At 38.9% G+C, this 14,803-nt stretch overlaps 1 long non-coding RNA gene across 2 annotated transcripts in view; it reads left to right on the top strand.

Annotated features, from left to right (window-relative positions):
- The first annotated feature begins 344 nt into the window (after positions 1 to 344).
- LOC126336519 (uncharacterized) overlaps positions 345 to 14,803 on the top strand; it is a 29,992-nt gene continuing 15,533 nt past the window's right edge. Inside the window, exons 1-2 of one of the 2 annotated variants that reach the window (XR_007564970.1) lie at positions 345 to 542; positions 8,693 to 8,801. This is a non-coding gene — a long non-coding RNA (uncharacterized LOC126336519). Of the gene's footprint in view, positions 681 to 8,692; positions 8,802 to 14,803 lie in introns of both variants that reach the window. The other variant, XR_007564969.1, reaches the window with a different exon arrangement.

Raw genomic sequence — 14,803 nt, 5'->3', positions numbered from 1 at the left:
AGCATATATCATCTCTGCCATCTCTCTGCCTGTAGAAAGGCATTTTTGGTCTCCCCCCTCTCCCTCTCCCCCCCCCCCCCCCCCCAACACCATTCCTGTTTTAGGACAAACCATGGGCCATTCATTGCAGAGTGCAATTACTCTAGCTCAATCACTTGTGAGGTAGAAAAAACTGAAGAGTTAAGTCAGCTTGCAACGAGAACACGGTGTTATCATTAAGCACTAGTCACAAAAGTCAAAGTTCAAAATTTCATTTACCATTATTTCAAAAGCGTATTTTTTCTTCTTTTTTTTATGTAGTTTTTGTTTTGCTATTCTTGTATGCATTTTTCATATTTACTCTACAGATACATCTTCATTTTTAGCTTCTGTTACCATTACAATTTTTCAAAAGATACTTTCAGTTCACTCTTCTTTATTTCATACCTAGCAACCTGGCCCACCTGCACACGAGTAGCATTAAATATCTACAGCAAGATGGCTTGACTCGGCATAGTGTATATTGTTTGGGGCCACAAATAAAATTCAGAGAACATCATTAAGTAAGTGAACATTATCACTTTCACATAACTTATGTGATTTAAGCAGTTACGCCATGAAAGTTGTCTGGAGATATGAATGTTATCAGTTCCATAATGATTCGGAGTTTGGAGTGGCAATGATGGGGAGCACATTGTGAGGTAAGTATTAGGTTTACAACCAATGTAAATATTGTATGCAAATCATGGGTGTACGTGTGCGAATGGTTCCGTATGTATCGAGGGTCGACTGAGACAGCACAAATAAAAGAAAAACACGCATGATGTACATACTTAGCTCATATTTCAGCACTACTTTTGTGAAGCTTAGTACACACTGTGATGCATTGTTGAGACTCATTGCTAAAATTGTTCATTGTGGAGTCTTCCTGGTAGACTTCACTGTGCAATGCAAAGAATCGTGTCCATATGCAGATTTCATTCGAGAAAAGCTGAAAGCTGAGTAATGTGCTGCTCTGCTGAAAGAGCGTATTGCATGTAAATAAAGCAAAGTTGATGAATTGCTGAAGTACTTTTTTTGGAAACGTACTTGAAGCATAAAAAATAAAACACCAGTTTTTTTTAGATTAGCAACGTTTTTTTCTATACAATTGTTCTCACACAATTGCAGGGAAACTGTTGGTTAACATATTTGATTATTTCAAATTGTAAGTCCCACATCACAGCCCAATGACAAGATGGTTATCTTTTCATTATTGATCATATTTATTACAATACTTCAAAGTTGAGTAACTCACTGCCCAATATCCAAAGAATTGGCAGTGAATTGTGAATGTGAATTGCAACAGTCTGGGGGAAGCAAAAATTGTGCTCATATTTCAAAATGTGTTTGTGAACAATCTGTAGAAGTATTTCAAAATATTTTGTATTTGTCCACACGAAATTTCTGAATTCCAATCAAGAAAATCGTGACCAGCTCTTATATGACTTTTAAAAGCCTTGAAACTCTTCCTTGCCAGTGGCAATTGATATACCAGTTTTCATGACACCCGTTCATGTTCATCATTGATCCATTCAGTTAGTTTTTTTTTTATATTACAGAGAACAGATAGCCCTCTGATCGAACACGCTGAGTTACCATGCCGGCTGACTATTAGACCGTAAAACCAGATGTAAATTTGATCACCATTTCTGCTAATTCAGGCAGTGTTGCTCTATTGAGTTATCACCATTGTTCGGGAGGTGACAATGGCATCGTTTTCACAACTTAACTTTAATCCATCAGAATTCCGACAGTTTATGTGAAATGTTTATAAATCATGTACAGAAACCTTCCTCATGGATCAGTGTATCTGTTGCAAACCAATTAGTGATAGACAGATGGAAGCCAGGAAGCAACCTCAAACTATATAGAGAGAGATAAGCAGCTTTTATTAGTCTTCATTTTTATGATTCTAGCATTGTTGTTTACTGTTGTAGTGTTCATATCTTGTAGAGTGATAGAAAGTATGCAAAAGTTGGTGTTGGAGTAGATAAAAGACAATCTATGGGACATTCTTACCAGGAAGAGGCATGGGTTTATAGGGCATCTGTTAAGGTACCCAGGGAATAGATGTGGAAAAAATAAAGGAGACAAAGCTCAGAATATACACTGAGAAGCTAAAACATAATGATTACCTGCTCAGTAGCATGTTGGTCCAACTTTGGAATGCAATACAGAACTGCTTCTGTATTGGATATATTTGATACATACTTGTTAGGCTTGCAGATGTAGGTGGCACTAGATGTCTATGCACGGTTCATACAAGTTCCAGATGTATTCTGTAAGGTTCAGATAAAGCAGAGTTAGTGGCCAAGACACCTGCATGATTTCATTATCTTGCTCCGCAAAGCATCATACCATGATTCTGATCTTGTGAGATGCACAGTTATTCTGCTGGAAGATTCCATAATCGTCAAGGTTGGTTGCTTGATTTGGGGGAGGGGACCAAACAGCAAAGTCATTGGTCCCATCAGATTAGGAAAGGATGGGGAAGGAAGTCAGCCATGGCCTTACAAAGGAACCACCCTTGCATTTGTGTGAAGCAATTTAGGAAAATCATGGAAAATTTAAATCAGGATGGCTGGACGCAGCTTTGGACTTTCATCCTCCCAAATACTAATTATTGCAGCACCTTGCTCAGTCATCATCAAGGAAGACATCGAGTATGAAGGGATGCAGGTGGTCCACAATAATGTTCACACAGTCCACAGCTGTCATGATGCCTTCGATTACCACCACAGGTCCTGTGGAACCCTAGGTAAAAAATCTTCCATTACGTAATACTGTGCCCACTAGGCTACTTATGCACTGCTATGCATGTTACAAAGAGCGATTTGCCTGGATGATGGTTTATGTGGGCAGAGCCGTTGACGTACATCTACATCAACATGGCTATTCTGAAAATCTCACTTGAGTGCCTGGCAGAGGGTTCATCAAATCACCTTCACAATAATTCTCTATTATTCCATTCTTGAACAGCACGCTGAGAAAATGAACACCTACATCTTTCTGTGCGAGCTCGGATTTCCCTTATTTTATTATTATGACCATTTCTTACTGTGTAGGTTGATGTCAACAAAATATTTTCGCATTCAGAGGAGAAAGTTTGTGATTGAAATTTTGTGAGAAGATTCTGCCACAGTGAAAAATGCATTTATTTTAATGGTATCCATCCCAAATCCTGTATCATGTGCGTGACATTCTCTCCTCTATTTCAGAATAATACAAAACATGCTGCTTTTCGTTGAACTTTCCAATGTACTCTCTTAATCTTATCTGTTGAGGATCCCAGACCACACAGCAGTACTCCAGAAGAGGGCGGGCAAGTTTAGCGTAGATGGTCTCTTTATTAGATCTGTTACATTTTCTAAGTGTCCCTCTACGTGTTTCTTCCAATTTAAATTGTTTGTAATCATAATTCCTAGGTGTTTTGTTGAATTTATAGCCTTTAGATTTGATTGATTTATTGAGTAACCGAATTTTAATGGATGCCTTTTAGCACTCATATGGATATCCTCACACTTTTCATTATTTAGGATCAGTTGCAAATTTTCGCACCATACAGATCTCTTTTCTAAATTGTTTTGCAATTTGTTTTGATCTTCTAATGATTTAATTAGACAATCATCGTCTGCAAGCAACCTAAGACAGCTGCTGAGACTGTCTGCTAAATCATTGATATATAAGGAACAGCAGAGGACCTATAACACTACCTTGGGGAATGCCAGAAGCCACTTCTGTTTCATTCAGTGCTTTTCCATCTATTACTGTGAATTGTGACCTCTTTGACAGGGAATCATAAATCCAGTCATATAACTGAGACAATATTCCATAAGCAAGCAATTTCACTACAAGCATCTTGTGTGGTACCGTGTCAGAAACCTTTTGGAAATCCAGAAATACGGAATGAATTTGGAATCTCTTTCTATAGCACTCAACACTTTGTGTTTGTAAAAAGCTAGTTTTGTTTCACACGAATGATGTTTTCTAAACCCGTGTTGCTCTGTGTGCCAATAGACCATTCTCTTCGAGGTAATTCATAATGTTCTAACACAATATATGTTCCAAGATCCAGCTGTATATTGACATTAATGATATGGACCTTCATTTAGTGGGTTACTCCTACTACTTTTCTTGAGTGTTTGTGTGACCTGTGCAACTTTCCATTCATTTGCTACAGATTTTTTGTTGAGCAAGCGGTTGTATATGATTGATAAGAATGGAGCTATTGCATCAGCATACTCTAAAAGGAACCTAATTGGTATAGAGTCTGGACTGGAACAGTTGCTTTTATTAAGTGATTTAAGTTGCTTCACTACTCCGAGGATATCTTCTTTTAAGCTACTCATGTTGGCAGCTGTTCTTGACTCGAATTCTGAAAAATTTACTTCATCGTCTTTGGCGAAGGAATTTTGAAAGGCTATGTTTAGTAACTGTGCTTTTGCAGCACTGGCGTCGATAATATTTCCATTGCTGTAGCACAGAGATGTCACTGACTGTGCCTTGCCACTAGCGTACTTTACATACAACCAGAATCTCTTTGGATTTTCTGCCAGGTTTCAAGCTAAAATTTAATTGTGGAAACTATTATAAGCATCTCACATTGATGTCCTTACTAAATTACAAGCTTCTGTAAAATATCACCATTCTTGGAGATTTTGCATTCGTTTAAATTTGGCATGCTTTTTTTTCATTCTGTCTGCAACAGTGTTCTGACCAATTTTGTGTACCAAGGGGAATCAGCTCTGTCTGTCAAGTTATTTGGTACAAATCATTCAATTGCTGTTGATACTATTTCTTTGAGTTCAAGTCACATCTGGTCTACACTGACATTGGTAATTTGGAAGGAGTGGAGACTGTCTCTTGGGAAGTGAATTTTCATTTATTTTTGGAGAATTTGAGGGTTAGAATATTCAGTCTCACCGGGACTATCCTGTGCTCACTAATCCCTGTATCCGTTCTCATATTCATTATTAGCTCACGCTTATTTCTAGCTAAGAGGTCAAGTATATTTTCACAACCTTTTACTATTCGCATGGGCTCATGAAGCAACTGCTCGAAATAATTTTCAGAGCATATGTTTAGCACAATTTGAGATGATGATTATACATACCTCCAGATTTAAACATGTATTTTTGCCAACATTTCGAGGGTAAATTAAAATTGCCACCAACTATAATTGTATGAGTAGGATATGTCTTTGAAATTAAACTCAAGTTCTCTTTGAATCTTTCAGCAATTGCATCATCTGAGTTTGGAGGTCAGTAAAAGGATCCAATTATTATTTTATTCCGGTTGCCTAGAATGACCTCTGCCCATACTAACCCACAGGAACTATCTGCTTCAATTTCACTACGAGATAAACTACTTCTAACAGCAACAAACACGCCACTGTTAACTGTGTTTAGCCTGTCCTTTTGGAACACCATTAGGTTCTTCGTGAAAGTTTTGGCTGAACTTATCTCTGGCTTTAGCTAGCTTTCAGTGCCTAAAACGATTTGAGAATCTGTGCTTTCTATTAGTGCTTGAAACTCTGGTACTTTCCCAACACCGCTACAACAATTTACAACTGTTATACTGATAGTTCCTGTATCTACGTTCTTCCTATGTTTAACCTGCACCCTTTGAGACTGAAGCCCTTTTTGTATTTCCCATGTAATTGCCTCCTGCATGTAGTGGACTCCTGACCTATTCAGCGGAACCTGAAACTCTACCACCCTGTGGTGGAGATTGAGGAATCTGCAGCCTACATGGTCACAGAACCATCTGAACATCTGATTCAGTCCTTCCACTTGGCTCTGGACCAAAGATCCACAATTGGTCCTGTCGACTATGCTGCAAATGGTGAGCTGTCCTTTCATCTCACAAGGAAGACAGGCCGCCTTTACCACTTCTGGTAGCCACTTGAAACCAGAGTAAATCTCTTCTGATCCAAAGTGACAAACATAATTGGTATCATCATGAGTCATCACCAGCAGTTTGCTGCACCCTGCATTCTTCATGGCATCCAGACAGACCCTTTCTACATCTGGAATTTACCCCATCCCGTGTACACGTAGAATGCACATTGGCTTTCTTCCCTTCCTTGGCAGCCTCTCTAATGGGCCCTATAATGCACCTAACATTAGAGCTCCCAACTACCAATAATCCCACCCTCTGTGATTGCCTGAATCTTGCAGACTGAGAAGTCCTCTCTGAAACAGGACAGGTGACTGCATTTGGCTGAGGGGCAGTGCCAGCGACAGACAGCAAATGGAACCTGTTTGTCAGACTAACCAGGGCCTTACGTGTGGTCCCCTGGGAAGTCTTTTACCGCCTGCCATGGCCCAAGGCAACCTCCCACTCAACTACGGGTGAGTGGTCAACCTCTGTGCGAGCAGTAACAGGTCAACAGTGCAGGCCAATTGGCGGACTCAGACATGCTGGAGATCCGTTGGATCCACACGGCCGGCCTACAGGAGTGATGCCCATCCACTGCAGCTTCAGCTGTGTAACAGAAGCCATCACAGCCTGGAGCTGAGAGCATTAAGAACTGTATCTAATAAATTTGTTTAATATGCAGAGATTCAAAAACTGAGCTACCAAAGTACGCAAGTGAGACTAAATAATTCGCTTGTGATTAGGAACTTGTAATACATCTCAAAATCGGTTTACTTTCCAGCATAAAAGAAAGCACAAGAACTGTTGTCTATTAAATATTAAACTAACGCACAGAAACTTAAGAAACTAAACTACCAAAGCACACAAATGAAACTTCACAATTAGCTCTTGGTTAGGAACTTGTAAAATGTCACAAAATTGGTTACTTTCCTGTGGGTGCTAGAGTCTCAGCTGGCTGTTGCTGACTCACTGACTAGCTGACTAAAACCAACAAGGGGTCACTAGCTTTCAAAACAAATGTCTATTGACAAGCGCTACGGAACTCTAATATAGACGTGAAGAAAAATGGAAGAACTATGTCCATTAAATTAGATTAATGCCACGCGGAATTAGGCGAGCGGTCTAAGGCGCTGCAGTCATGGACTCTGCAGCTGTCCCCGGCGGAAGTTCGAGTCCTCCCTCGGGTGTGTGTATGTGTGTGTGTGTGTGTGTGTGTGTGTGTGTGTGTGTGTGTGTGTGTGTGTGTGTTTTTGTCCTTAGGATAATTTAGATTAAGTAGTGTGTAAGCCTAGGGACTGATGACCTTAGCAGTTGAGTCCCATAAGATTTCACATACACAATTAGATTAACAGGCAGAAATTTGAAAACTGAACTACTAGGCCACACAGATGAGATCAATTAATTCGCTCCTGATTAGGATCTTGTAATATGTCACAAAATCAGTTTACTTTCAGACGTAAATGAAAATGCAAGAACTGTGTCTCTTAAATATTAATTTAACATGCAGAAACTCAAGAAACTAAACTACCAAAGCACACAGATGTAACTATACAATTAATTCCCAGTTAGGAACTTGTAAAACGTCACAAAATTGGATACTTCCCTGTGGCTGCTTGAGTCTCGGCCAGCTGTTGCGGACTGTCCTGGTACAATAAGTCATTCAACCAAGACACATGTTTCCATTGATCCATGGTCCAATCTTGGTAATTCCATCCCCCAGTTAAATGTCAACTGATGGTGTCCTTGAATCAACATGGGAGCACACAAGTGTCTGCTGCGAAGTCTCCTGTTCAACAACGCGCTCTGAAAAGTGTGCTCCAAAACACTTTGCACAAGCATTATTTCTATCACAGTTCTCTGCCTATCCTGCTTTACAGAGCAGGCAAGCATCTGACCTCCATGTTCTTTGATAAAGCATGGATGTCCAACACCTCGTCACCCACTCATGGTTTCACCACCTTCAACCACTTTCAGTAGATACCCATAACCAAAGCATGCTAACAGTTGACAATCTTGGTGTTTTATAGAAGCTGCTGCCGGGTTCCAGGCCATAATCATCTGCCCTTTATCAAAGTCATGTCTGAGAATTTCCCCATTTATGGCCTGCATCATTGCTAAAATTGTTCTCCTTTTGTCTCTGCTCCTCTCATATACTTTTATCACCACATCATGTGCCTGCAGCACCAATTGGCATTCAATCTCACAGTCATCAGTGGTCATAATGTTTCGGCCCGTCAATGTATATGCAGTAGCTTATTCACAGAATAACGAGTCGGTCACATACGCAGAAAAAGAAAAGGTATAAAAGTTGGTATTAACACAGATAAAAATTTGAAGATTTTTTTAAAATTAATATACATTTATTAAATCTGTAAAAGCTAAAATTTCCTCTCTGAATTGCATTAGTTAGGCAGCTGGTTATTGCAATAGATTAACTTACATGTCAACCATACTTTTGTTCACCAATCAGTAGGTAATGCAAGTATTGGGACGTATTGACAGCCAAGCAGATAATTGAGTGGGTTTGGCTCTTTATTGCATGTGGATCCTGGTATCTCAGAAAGCCAGTCAACAAAGTTGAAAATATTGAAGGATCCGGAAGTCACATTTCAATACCAACTAATGAACAAGAACCATACATGTTCACCATATTACTGCTGCTTAGTTCTACTTGTTCAAAATTTAGTCGTATAATTAATGAATTATTTTATCTTGATGGTAAATTATTATATAAATTCTCTGTGCTTCTTATTTTCTTTTTGTTTTCATTTTTATACTTTTGTTTTTGTAGTGTTGGCGGACTCACACTTGACTGATGGGGAAGACTCTTGTGTAAGCATGCTATCCATGCTAAAGGGCTTGAAGCAGCATAGAGAATATACAAATATGTCCACTTCAAGGTAACATATTATAAGAACTGTGCAGTAAAACTGTTGTGAAGCAAGATATTCTCAGTTTATGACACACAATCTTTATTACTTCTAGCTCTAGAATTTGTTGAGGACAGCTCTGGCTCCTTCCCTTAGTGAAAGTTGGCTTGTTCACATTTCTTATAAAGGGTAAATTATAGTTTGCAGTCAAAGTATTTATTGGAAAGCTTAACTTTGTATAAAATTGATATGCACTTGGAGGCCAAAATATGCCATATTTTTATAACTGAATTTTTTTTAAAATTATGTTATATTGCCACATCTGCTATTTTCTATTTCTACTAGCCTATTCTATTCAGTATCCCTCAGTTTTATGAGTCCACATAATTTTTAACGTATTTCCACTGCACCACATTTCTGATGCCTTGTTTCCTATGTGGCAATATTTTATAAATGATCTGGATTCGCAAAATTGAGGGGCACTGAATAAAATTGGCAAGTAGGAACAGAAAAGTGCAGATGCAATATTTTATAAATTATCTGGATTCACAAAATTGAGGGGTACTGAATAGAATTGGCAAGTAGGGACAGAAAAGTGCAGATGCAATATGTGTCAAATTTTTAAAAAATGTTATTCAGTTTACAGTGATAACATGTAGCACATTTTATTCTTAAAGTGCACATCAGTTTCACAAAGTGTCAATTGTTTCATTAAATACTGTGACTCCAACTATTCACCACACACACACATACACACACACAGGTGCATTGTCTGGAAAGCAGCCACTGGGAAAAGAGGCGGGTTTATATCAGTGGGGTCAGATAAGAAGGCTGAGGCAGGACAAGGTTCAGTGGAAGATGTGTAAGTCACCCTGAGACCAGAGTGTTCACTGGGGATGTGGAGAAGCATGTGGCTGCTGAATAGGATGGTGGAGGTGGAAGTTGATTTTGATGGCTCTTTAGAAGTCCATGAGTGGAGGTCACAGTGTGCATCACAGAGCCATGGCAGACAGAGACTGTCCCATAGATCCACACCAGGGTTCCCACTTGGAAGGTAGAGACCTTGGCAGCAACATGCACTGGTGGTAGGCACAGTGTATATGAGAGGATGTGGTTAGGACAGCCATGCAAATGCTTCACTGGGCTGTGGCCTTAGATTGAGGTGGCCCTCTAATTTGGTAGGAAACGACAGAGTTCATTAGGTGGGGTGTTAGACATCACTTCCTTGCAGACCTGTGTGGAATGTGCAGATAACGTATTCTGTATGACTTGGAGATTGAGTGAAAAGGTGCAGTGCGAAGATGTTGAGAGGTGCATGCAAAACTGTTCAGAGCCAAAGGAGGTAAATGTCATCTTGTTACCAAAAATCGAAGTGCTTGGTGTACTTTCAAGGGCAAAATTTTTTCCCAATGTCACAATAGTAGTGCCACTAGTGACCTGAAGCATATGGAACACAAAATAGAAGTAAGAAAACGATTACAACTGAACATGTGGAGCCCAAAAACAGTCCAGCAAGATGGCCGGAATACTTGGTTTCATTTGGGACATGTCCCAGTCAGCAATGTGGAGAAAGCGCAACACTCACAGCCAACAAGAGAGAATAGTCAGTAGGAGGCAGTGGTTCTCATGAAAGAATCACAACGGGCCCCTTGGTTTAGGTGTAGTTGGTGCCAACTGGCCAGCAGAACAAAATTAGGCCTGGGAGGGGTGTCTAGCCACCTGTGTTGTGCAAGGTGTCCATTTAAAGGATGCATCTTGGTGTTGTATTGGGTAAGAGAGTTCTGGTAGGTTTGCAGTGAATTAAGTGCAATTAGTTGTTCCTACTCAGAAACATTTGTAACTCTTTTACATTTATGGGACTACTACATTTAATCAATCATCACAACATAATCCCACACTGGTGCCACTCAATTTGTCAAGGGTTTAAACTCTAAGGGCAGATTGTATATAAAGTATTTACCACTAGTGTATAAGAACTGGGACAACTTGGCAATCCAGGATAACCCGGGAATTTTTTAGAATTCTGGGAATTTTTCATTGTTTTAGTTTTCAGTTAAATTTTTGTAATTTTGACTGGTAAGAACCGATACTCTAACAAAGGATATTACTGTATCCCGCTACTGCAGAATAACACTGCAGCATTAAAACATGAACGAGAGAAAAAAAAACAAAAATAAAACTTAAATTGCAAAGGAAATGTGCCATATAAAATAACACAGTGCATGTACAAGCATCTGCCAACAGCAAAATGTGTCAAAGTCTTTAGGAAGACTATGCAATGCTTCATAACGACAAATTACCTCCAATGAGTGTGACGTCACAACTGTGTACATTAGATTCATTTAAGCAGTTACAAGCAGGCTCATGCACACTCGCAGTTGAGAGTTGGGTCACATATGAGCTGCCAGCTACATGCTTGCACAGCAGGCCCAGATCTATAGTGAGGGGGGGGGGGGGGGGGGTGGTATCAGAACAGGGCGGCAATTTCGGGGGAGGGGGCAAATTCATATTCTTGAGGAAAAAAACCTTGTTTCACAACGCATGTCAAGCTATCGATTATTCATATGATTTTGAAAAACACCTATTCTGGTTTTTGAACATTTTGGAACACAGTCTAAGTTGATTTCTGAATGAATTATAAGTTGAGTTTTGAATGCATGCATAGTGTACATGATATCTCTGCCAGGGGAACCCTCGTTGCATCTAGAAATGAACTTTGCTGCAGACAAAATGGGATGGGGCTATACGAGTCGAGCGGAATAAAACTGAACTGCTGCATGCCAACTGCTGCTTGTTTATGTGGTTGATTTGGATTGCAAATGTTCAGCGCTGTTATAATTACCAGTGAAATCCATAGATTCAGACTACCAGAGTGGAAATAAACGACTAACAGGTAGGAAAGATTATGTATTATCTTCACGGTGTATCCAAGAAAGTGAAATTCTGACAGAATATTTTTGGCCAGATCGCTACACTAGACAGGGCCAGTTGTAGTCCCCAGCTAGCTGCCAATTAAGTTCCATTTTGAGAGTAGTGCGGAAATGTATTGTACAAACTCATAATAACGCCTAACTGGAGAATAATTGCCGGATAACTAAACCGGTGTGATTATGGCAAGGTTAGTAAAGTTAACCAGAGAATGAGTTTTGACAGTGGTAGGAATAGTTACAGAATTAGTGATAACAAGATTGCTTGTTAGAACGAGAAAGGAGAAGAAACGAGGACATCACACAAATTATGGAAGAATATAACGGTTCCAAATTTATACAGAAATTTCGTTCTACTGCTTTTCGGTCTCGTGCATGAGAAACTGGAGCGTATGAATGAGATGTGAAACTGTTTCCTAACATAAATCTTTTTGATTTAGCAGGCCAAATAGGTATTTTGTATTGGTACTTCGTGAATTATATTGTCGTACTATCAAAATGATCATTATTGCCAAAAGTCTCGCTTATTTGATGTGTTATAATTGCTGCAATATTAGAAAGGCCTATTTTGTTTCATTCTGCACACAGTGACAAAATAGATGTAATCAGATCGAGAAACCACAACAGTTTGGGTCCTATTTGTATTAACAGCTTTTTCAGTATTAGACGACGACATTTCGATTTTTCATGTAGCAAAACATTTTACGAGCTTTGATGAGGTAATTGTTCTTTCACAGAAAGGAAAGCATGCTCTGTAAAGCTGTAGCAAGATCAGAGAGATAAATAGCTAGGACCTAAGTATTTAAGAAATGTGTACTGTCCTGCCTGTCTCTTGTCTTTACTGGTTTTAGGTATCCTATATTTAATTTTATGTCACACAAAAGAGCAAGCTATTAGCTAATAGGCAATAATGAGTCCAGGTTTTCTGAAGAGTTCTTGTTCTCCCGGTTACAAATAATGCCATCCAGTATTAATTGCAATTTTTTATATTTATTTTATTTTTAAAAGGGGCAAGATGTCAAACTGGCCGACTGGGAGCAGAAGAGGCACTACAGAACATTTTAATTTCCACTATCCTGAAATAGTTGGATGGCATCCATCACAAAATATACACATTTGAGTTCCAGAAAGCGAAATACAGTGACATGCTGTATAAGAATGTTGTTTGAAGAAGCGTAGCACTGCATTTCGACACACTAAAGACCAAGTAACATGCCTTACATTTTCTCGAAGATTTATGTTTTATGTATCAGACTCTTCACAAAGATGTGCGCCACAAAATGAACATATTTTTGAAAAATAGTTTCTTTTTTCTCTTTTTTGACGTTCTGATGCTGAGAGCAGTCTGAGCTATAGTGGGGGAGGAGGGTGGGGGGGGGGGGGGGTAGTCTTCAAGTGACCGTGTGTACATTTAGTGATTTTTCTGTTTCCTGTTCCTTTACTGCTCTCATGTCAAATGAAAACAAGGTGGATTTCTGTGGCTGGGACCTATCAAGTGAATTAAAATACATTCACATACTTCCAGAAGGCTAAAAGATGTTACTAGTTTCAGATTTTATTTTATTTCCACCTTTCTGGCAGTCAAACATTAATCGCCTTGCAGAACAATAAAGTTATTTTTGTCTGTTTGCTAAAGAAATTTGGTTTTTATTAAGCTTTCCTGCTGAGGCAGTAAATTTATTTGAAACGAAGTGTTTAATTCCACACTGTTGGCTAGTTTCAACTGTTCGCCGCATTTCAGCGGCAGATTTTCATCTTCTAGCACATATGGCATTATTCCGTAATAAAGAACCAAACATGAGATAATACAGTACTGGTACTCCAAGAAAATTTACGTCCCAAAAATCACACTGAAAAGCTTAATAGCAGGTCAAGGCCTACATCATTGAGAATCGGGACATATGAATGTGTGCTTTAAGGCAAAGTATGAATGTTAGTATGGTTCACGAAATTCCAATGCTCATGGAGTATCCTCAGATGTCTTGTTTCTTTTATGACATAATGTAAGTAAGATCTTACAATGTTTTACACATACGGACATACGACGTCACTGTAGCTGCACAAGCGCGGTGACATCTCTTACCTGACAACTGCTGAAATGAATCTAACAGGTTGCGGGAAAATATTCTGAATTGTGGTTCAAAAAGCGTTATTTTCGAAGTAAATTTCCTTTTACACGAGTTGAACTATGTGCAAGAATGTACGATGAATTTCTTAAATCACAGAGCGTTTGTTCTCATTTAAAAATCAACTCTTTGATGACGAGCCATTTCAAAGAATTTCAAGCCCAGAAGATCAGAGATTTATGTTAGTATTAAAAATTTTACTGGCATATTTGTGCGATGTAGCATAAAGTGTAACATGCGCTAAACAGATCAACATTATATGAGAAAGCGTAGCTTCTCTTGTAGCTTATTAACCTTCAAAACAAATATGTATATTAACTTAAACCATTAACTTTTCCTGTTGGTGGAATTGCAATTTATACTTCCGTAGTACGAAAATATGCTTTGTACATGTTGCTGCACATCAAAGATCTTTTCAAAACGTGTTTACCCCTCTACCCCTCGCCCCCCCCCCCCCCCCCCCCTCCGCTAATTTTCGTCTTCTAAAGTGCCGACAAGTTCTATGCTGCTGTATAAAACCATATCCATTCAAAGGAATGATAAGTTTTACTCTTCTGAAGGAAAGTGTACTGTCACTTCGCACAGAAAAAGTGTATGTTCACCCAGGAGAAAAAGTATTTGTAACCGGGAGATCCAGCAATATTTTTCCTTGTCCGCGTATACACGCTGACTAGCTTAACACAGAAAATGACCTCAGATCATACATAACTCGGAAATCTGTGTTACATTAACATTAATCCCAGATTCTGTCACCATGAAGTAGATCAACTTGGACTTCCAAAATTCACAGATCAGAGTCAGCTTCAAATGTAATCATCAGTTTACAGAATAGTGAAATTACAAAACAATATTTTTGTTTTGTGCAGATTCAAATTTAAATGCTAAGGAAGTTGTTATTAACACATAAACATGTGATTATGCCACTATCACAGTGCTAAAACTTGAAATATTTTTTAAGGGTACTGTTAAAGAAATAATC

Source organism: Schistocerca gregaria, chromosome 2, assembly GCF_023897955.1.
Source record: "Schistocerca gregaria isolate iqSchGreg1 chromosome 2, iqSchGreg1.2, whole genome shotgun sequence".
NCBI classification, from domain to species: Eukaryota; Metazoa; Arthropoda; class Insecta; order Orthoptera; family Acrididae; genus Schistocerca; species Schistocerca gregaria.
Note: the sequence above shows the minus strand (reverse complement) of the source record. Positions and strands in the feature narration are given on the sequence as shown.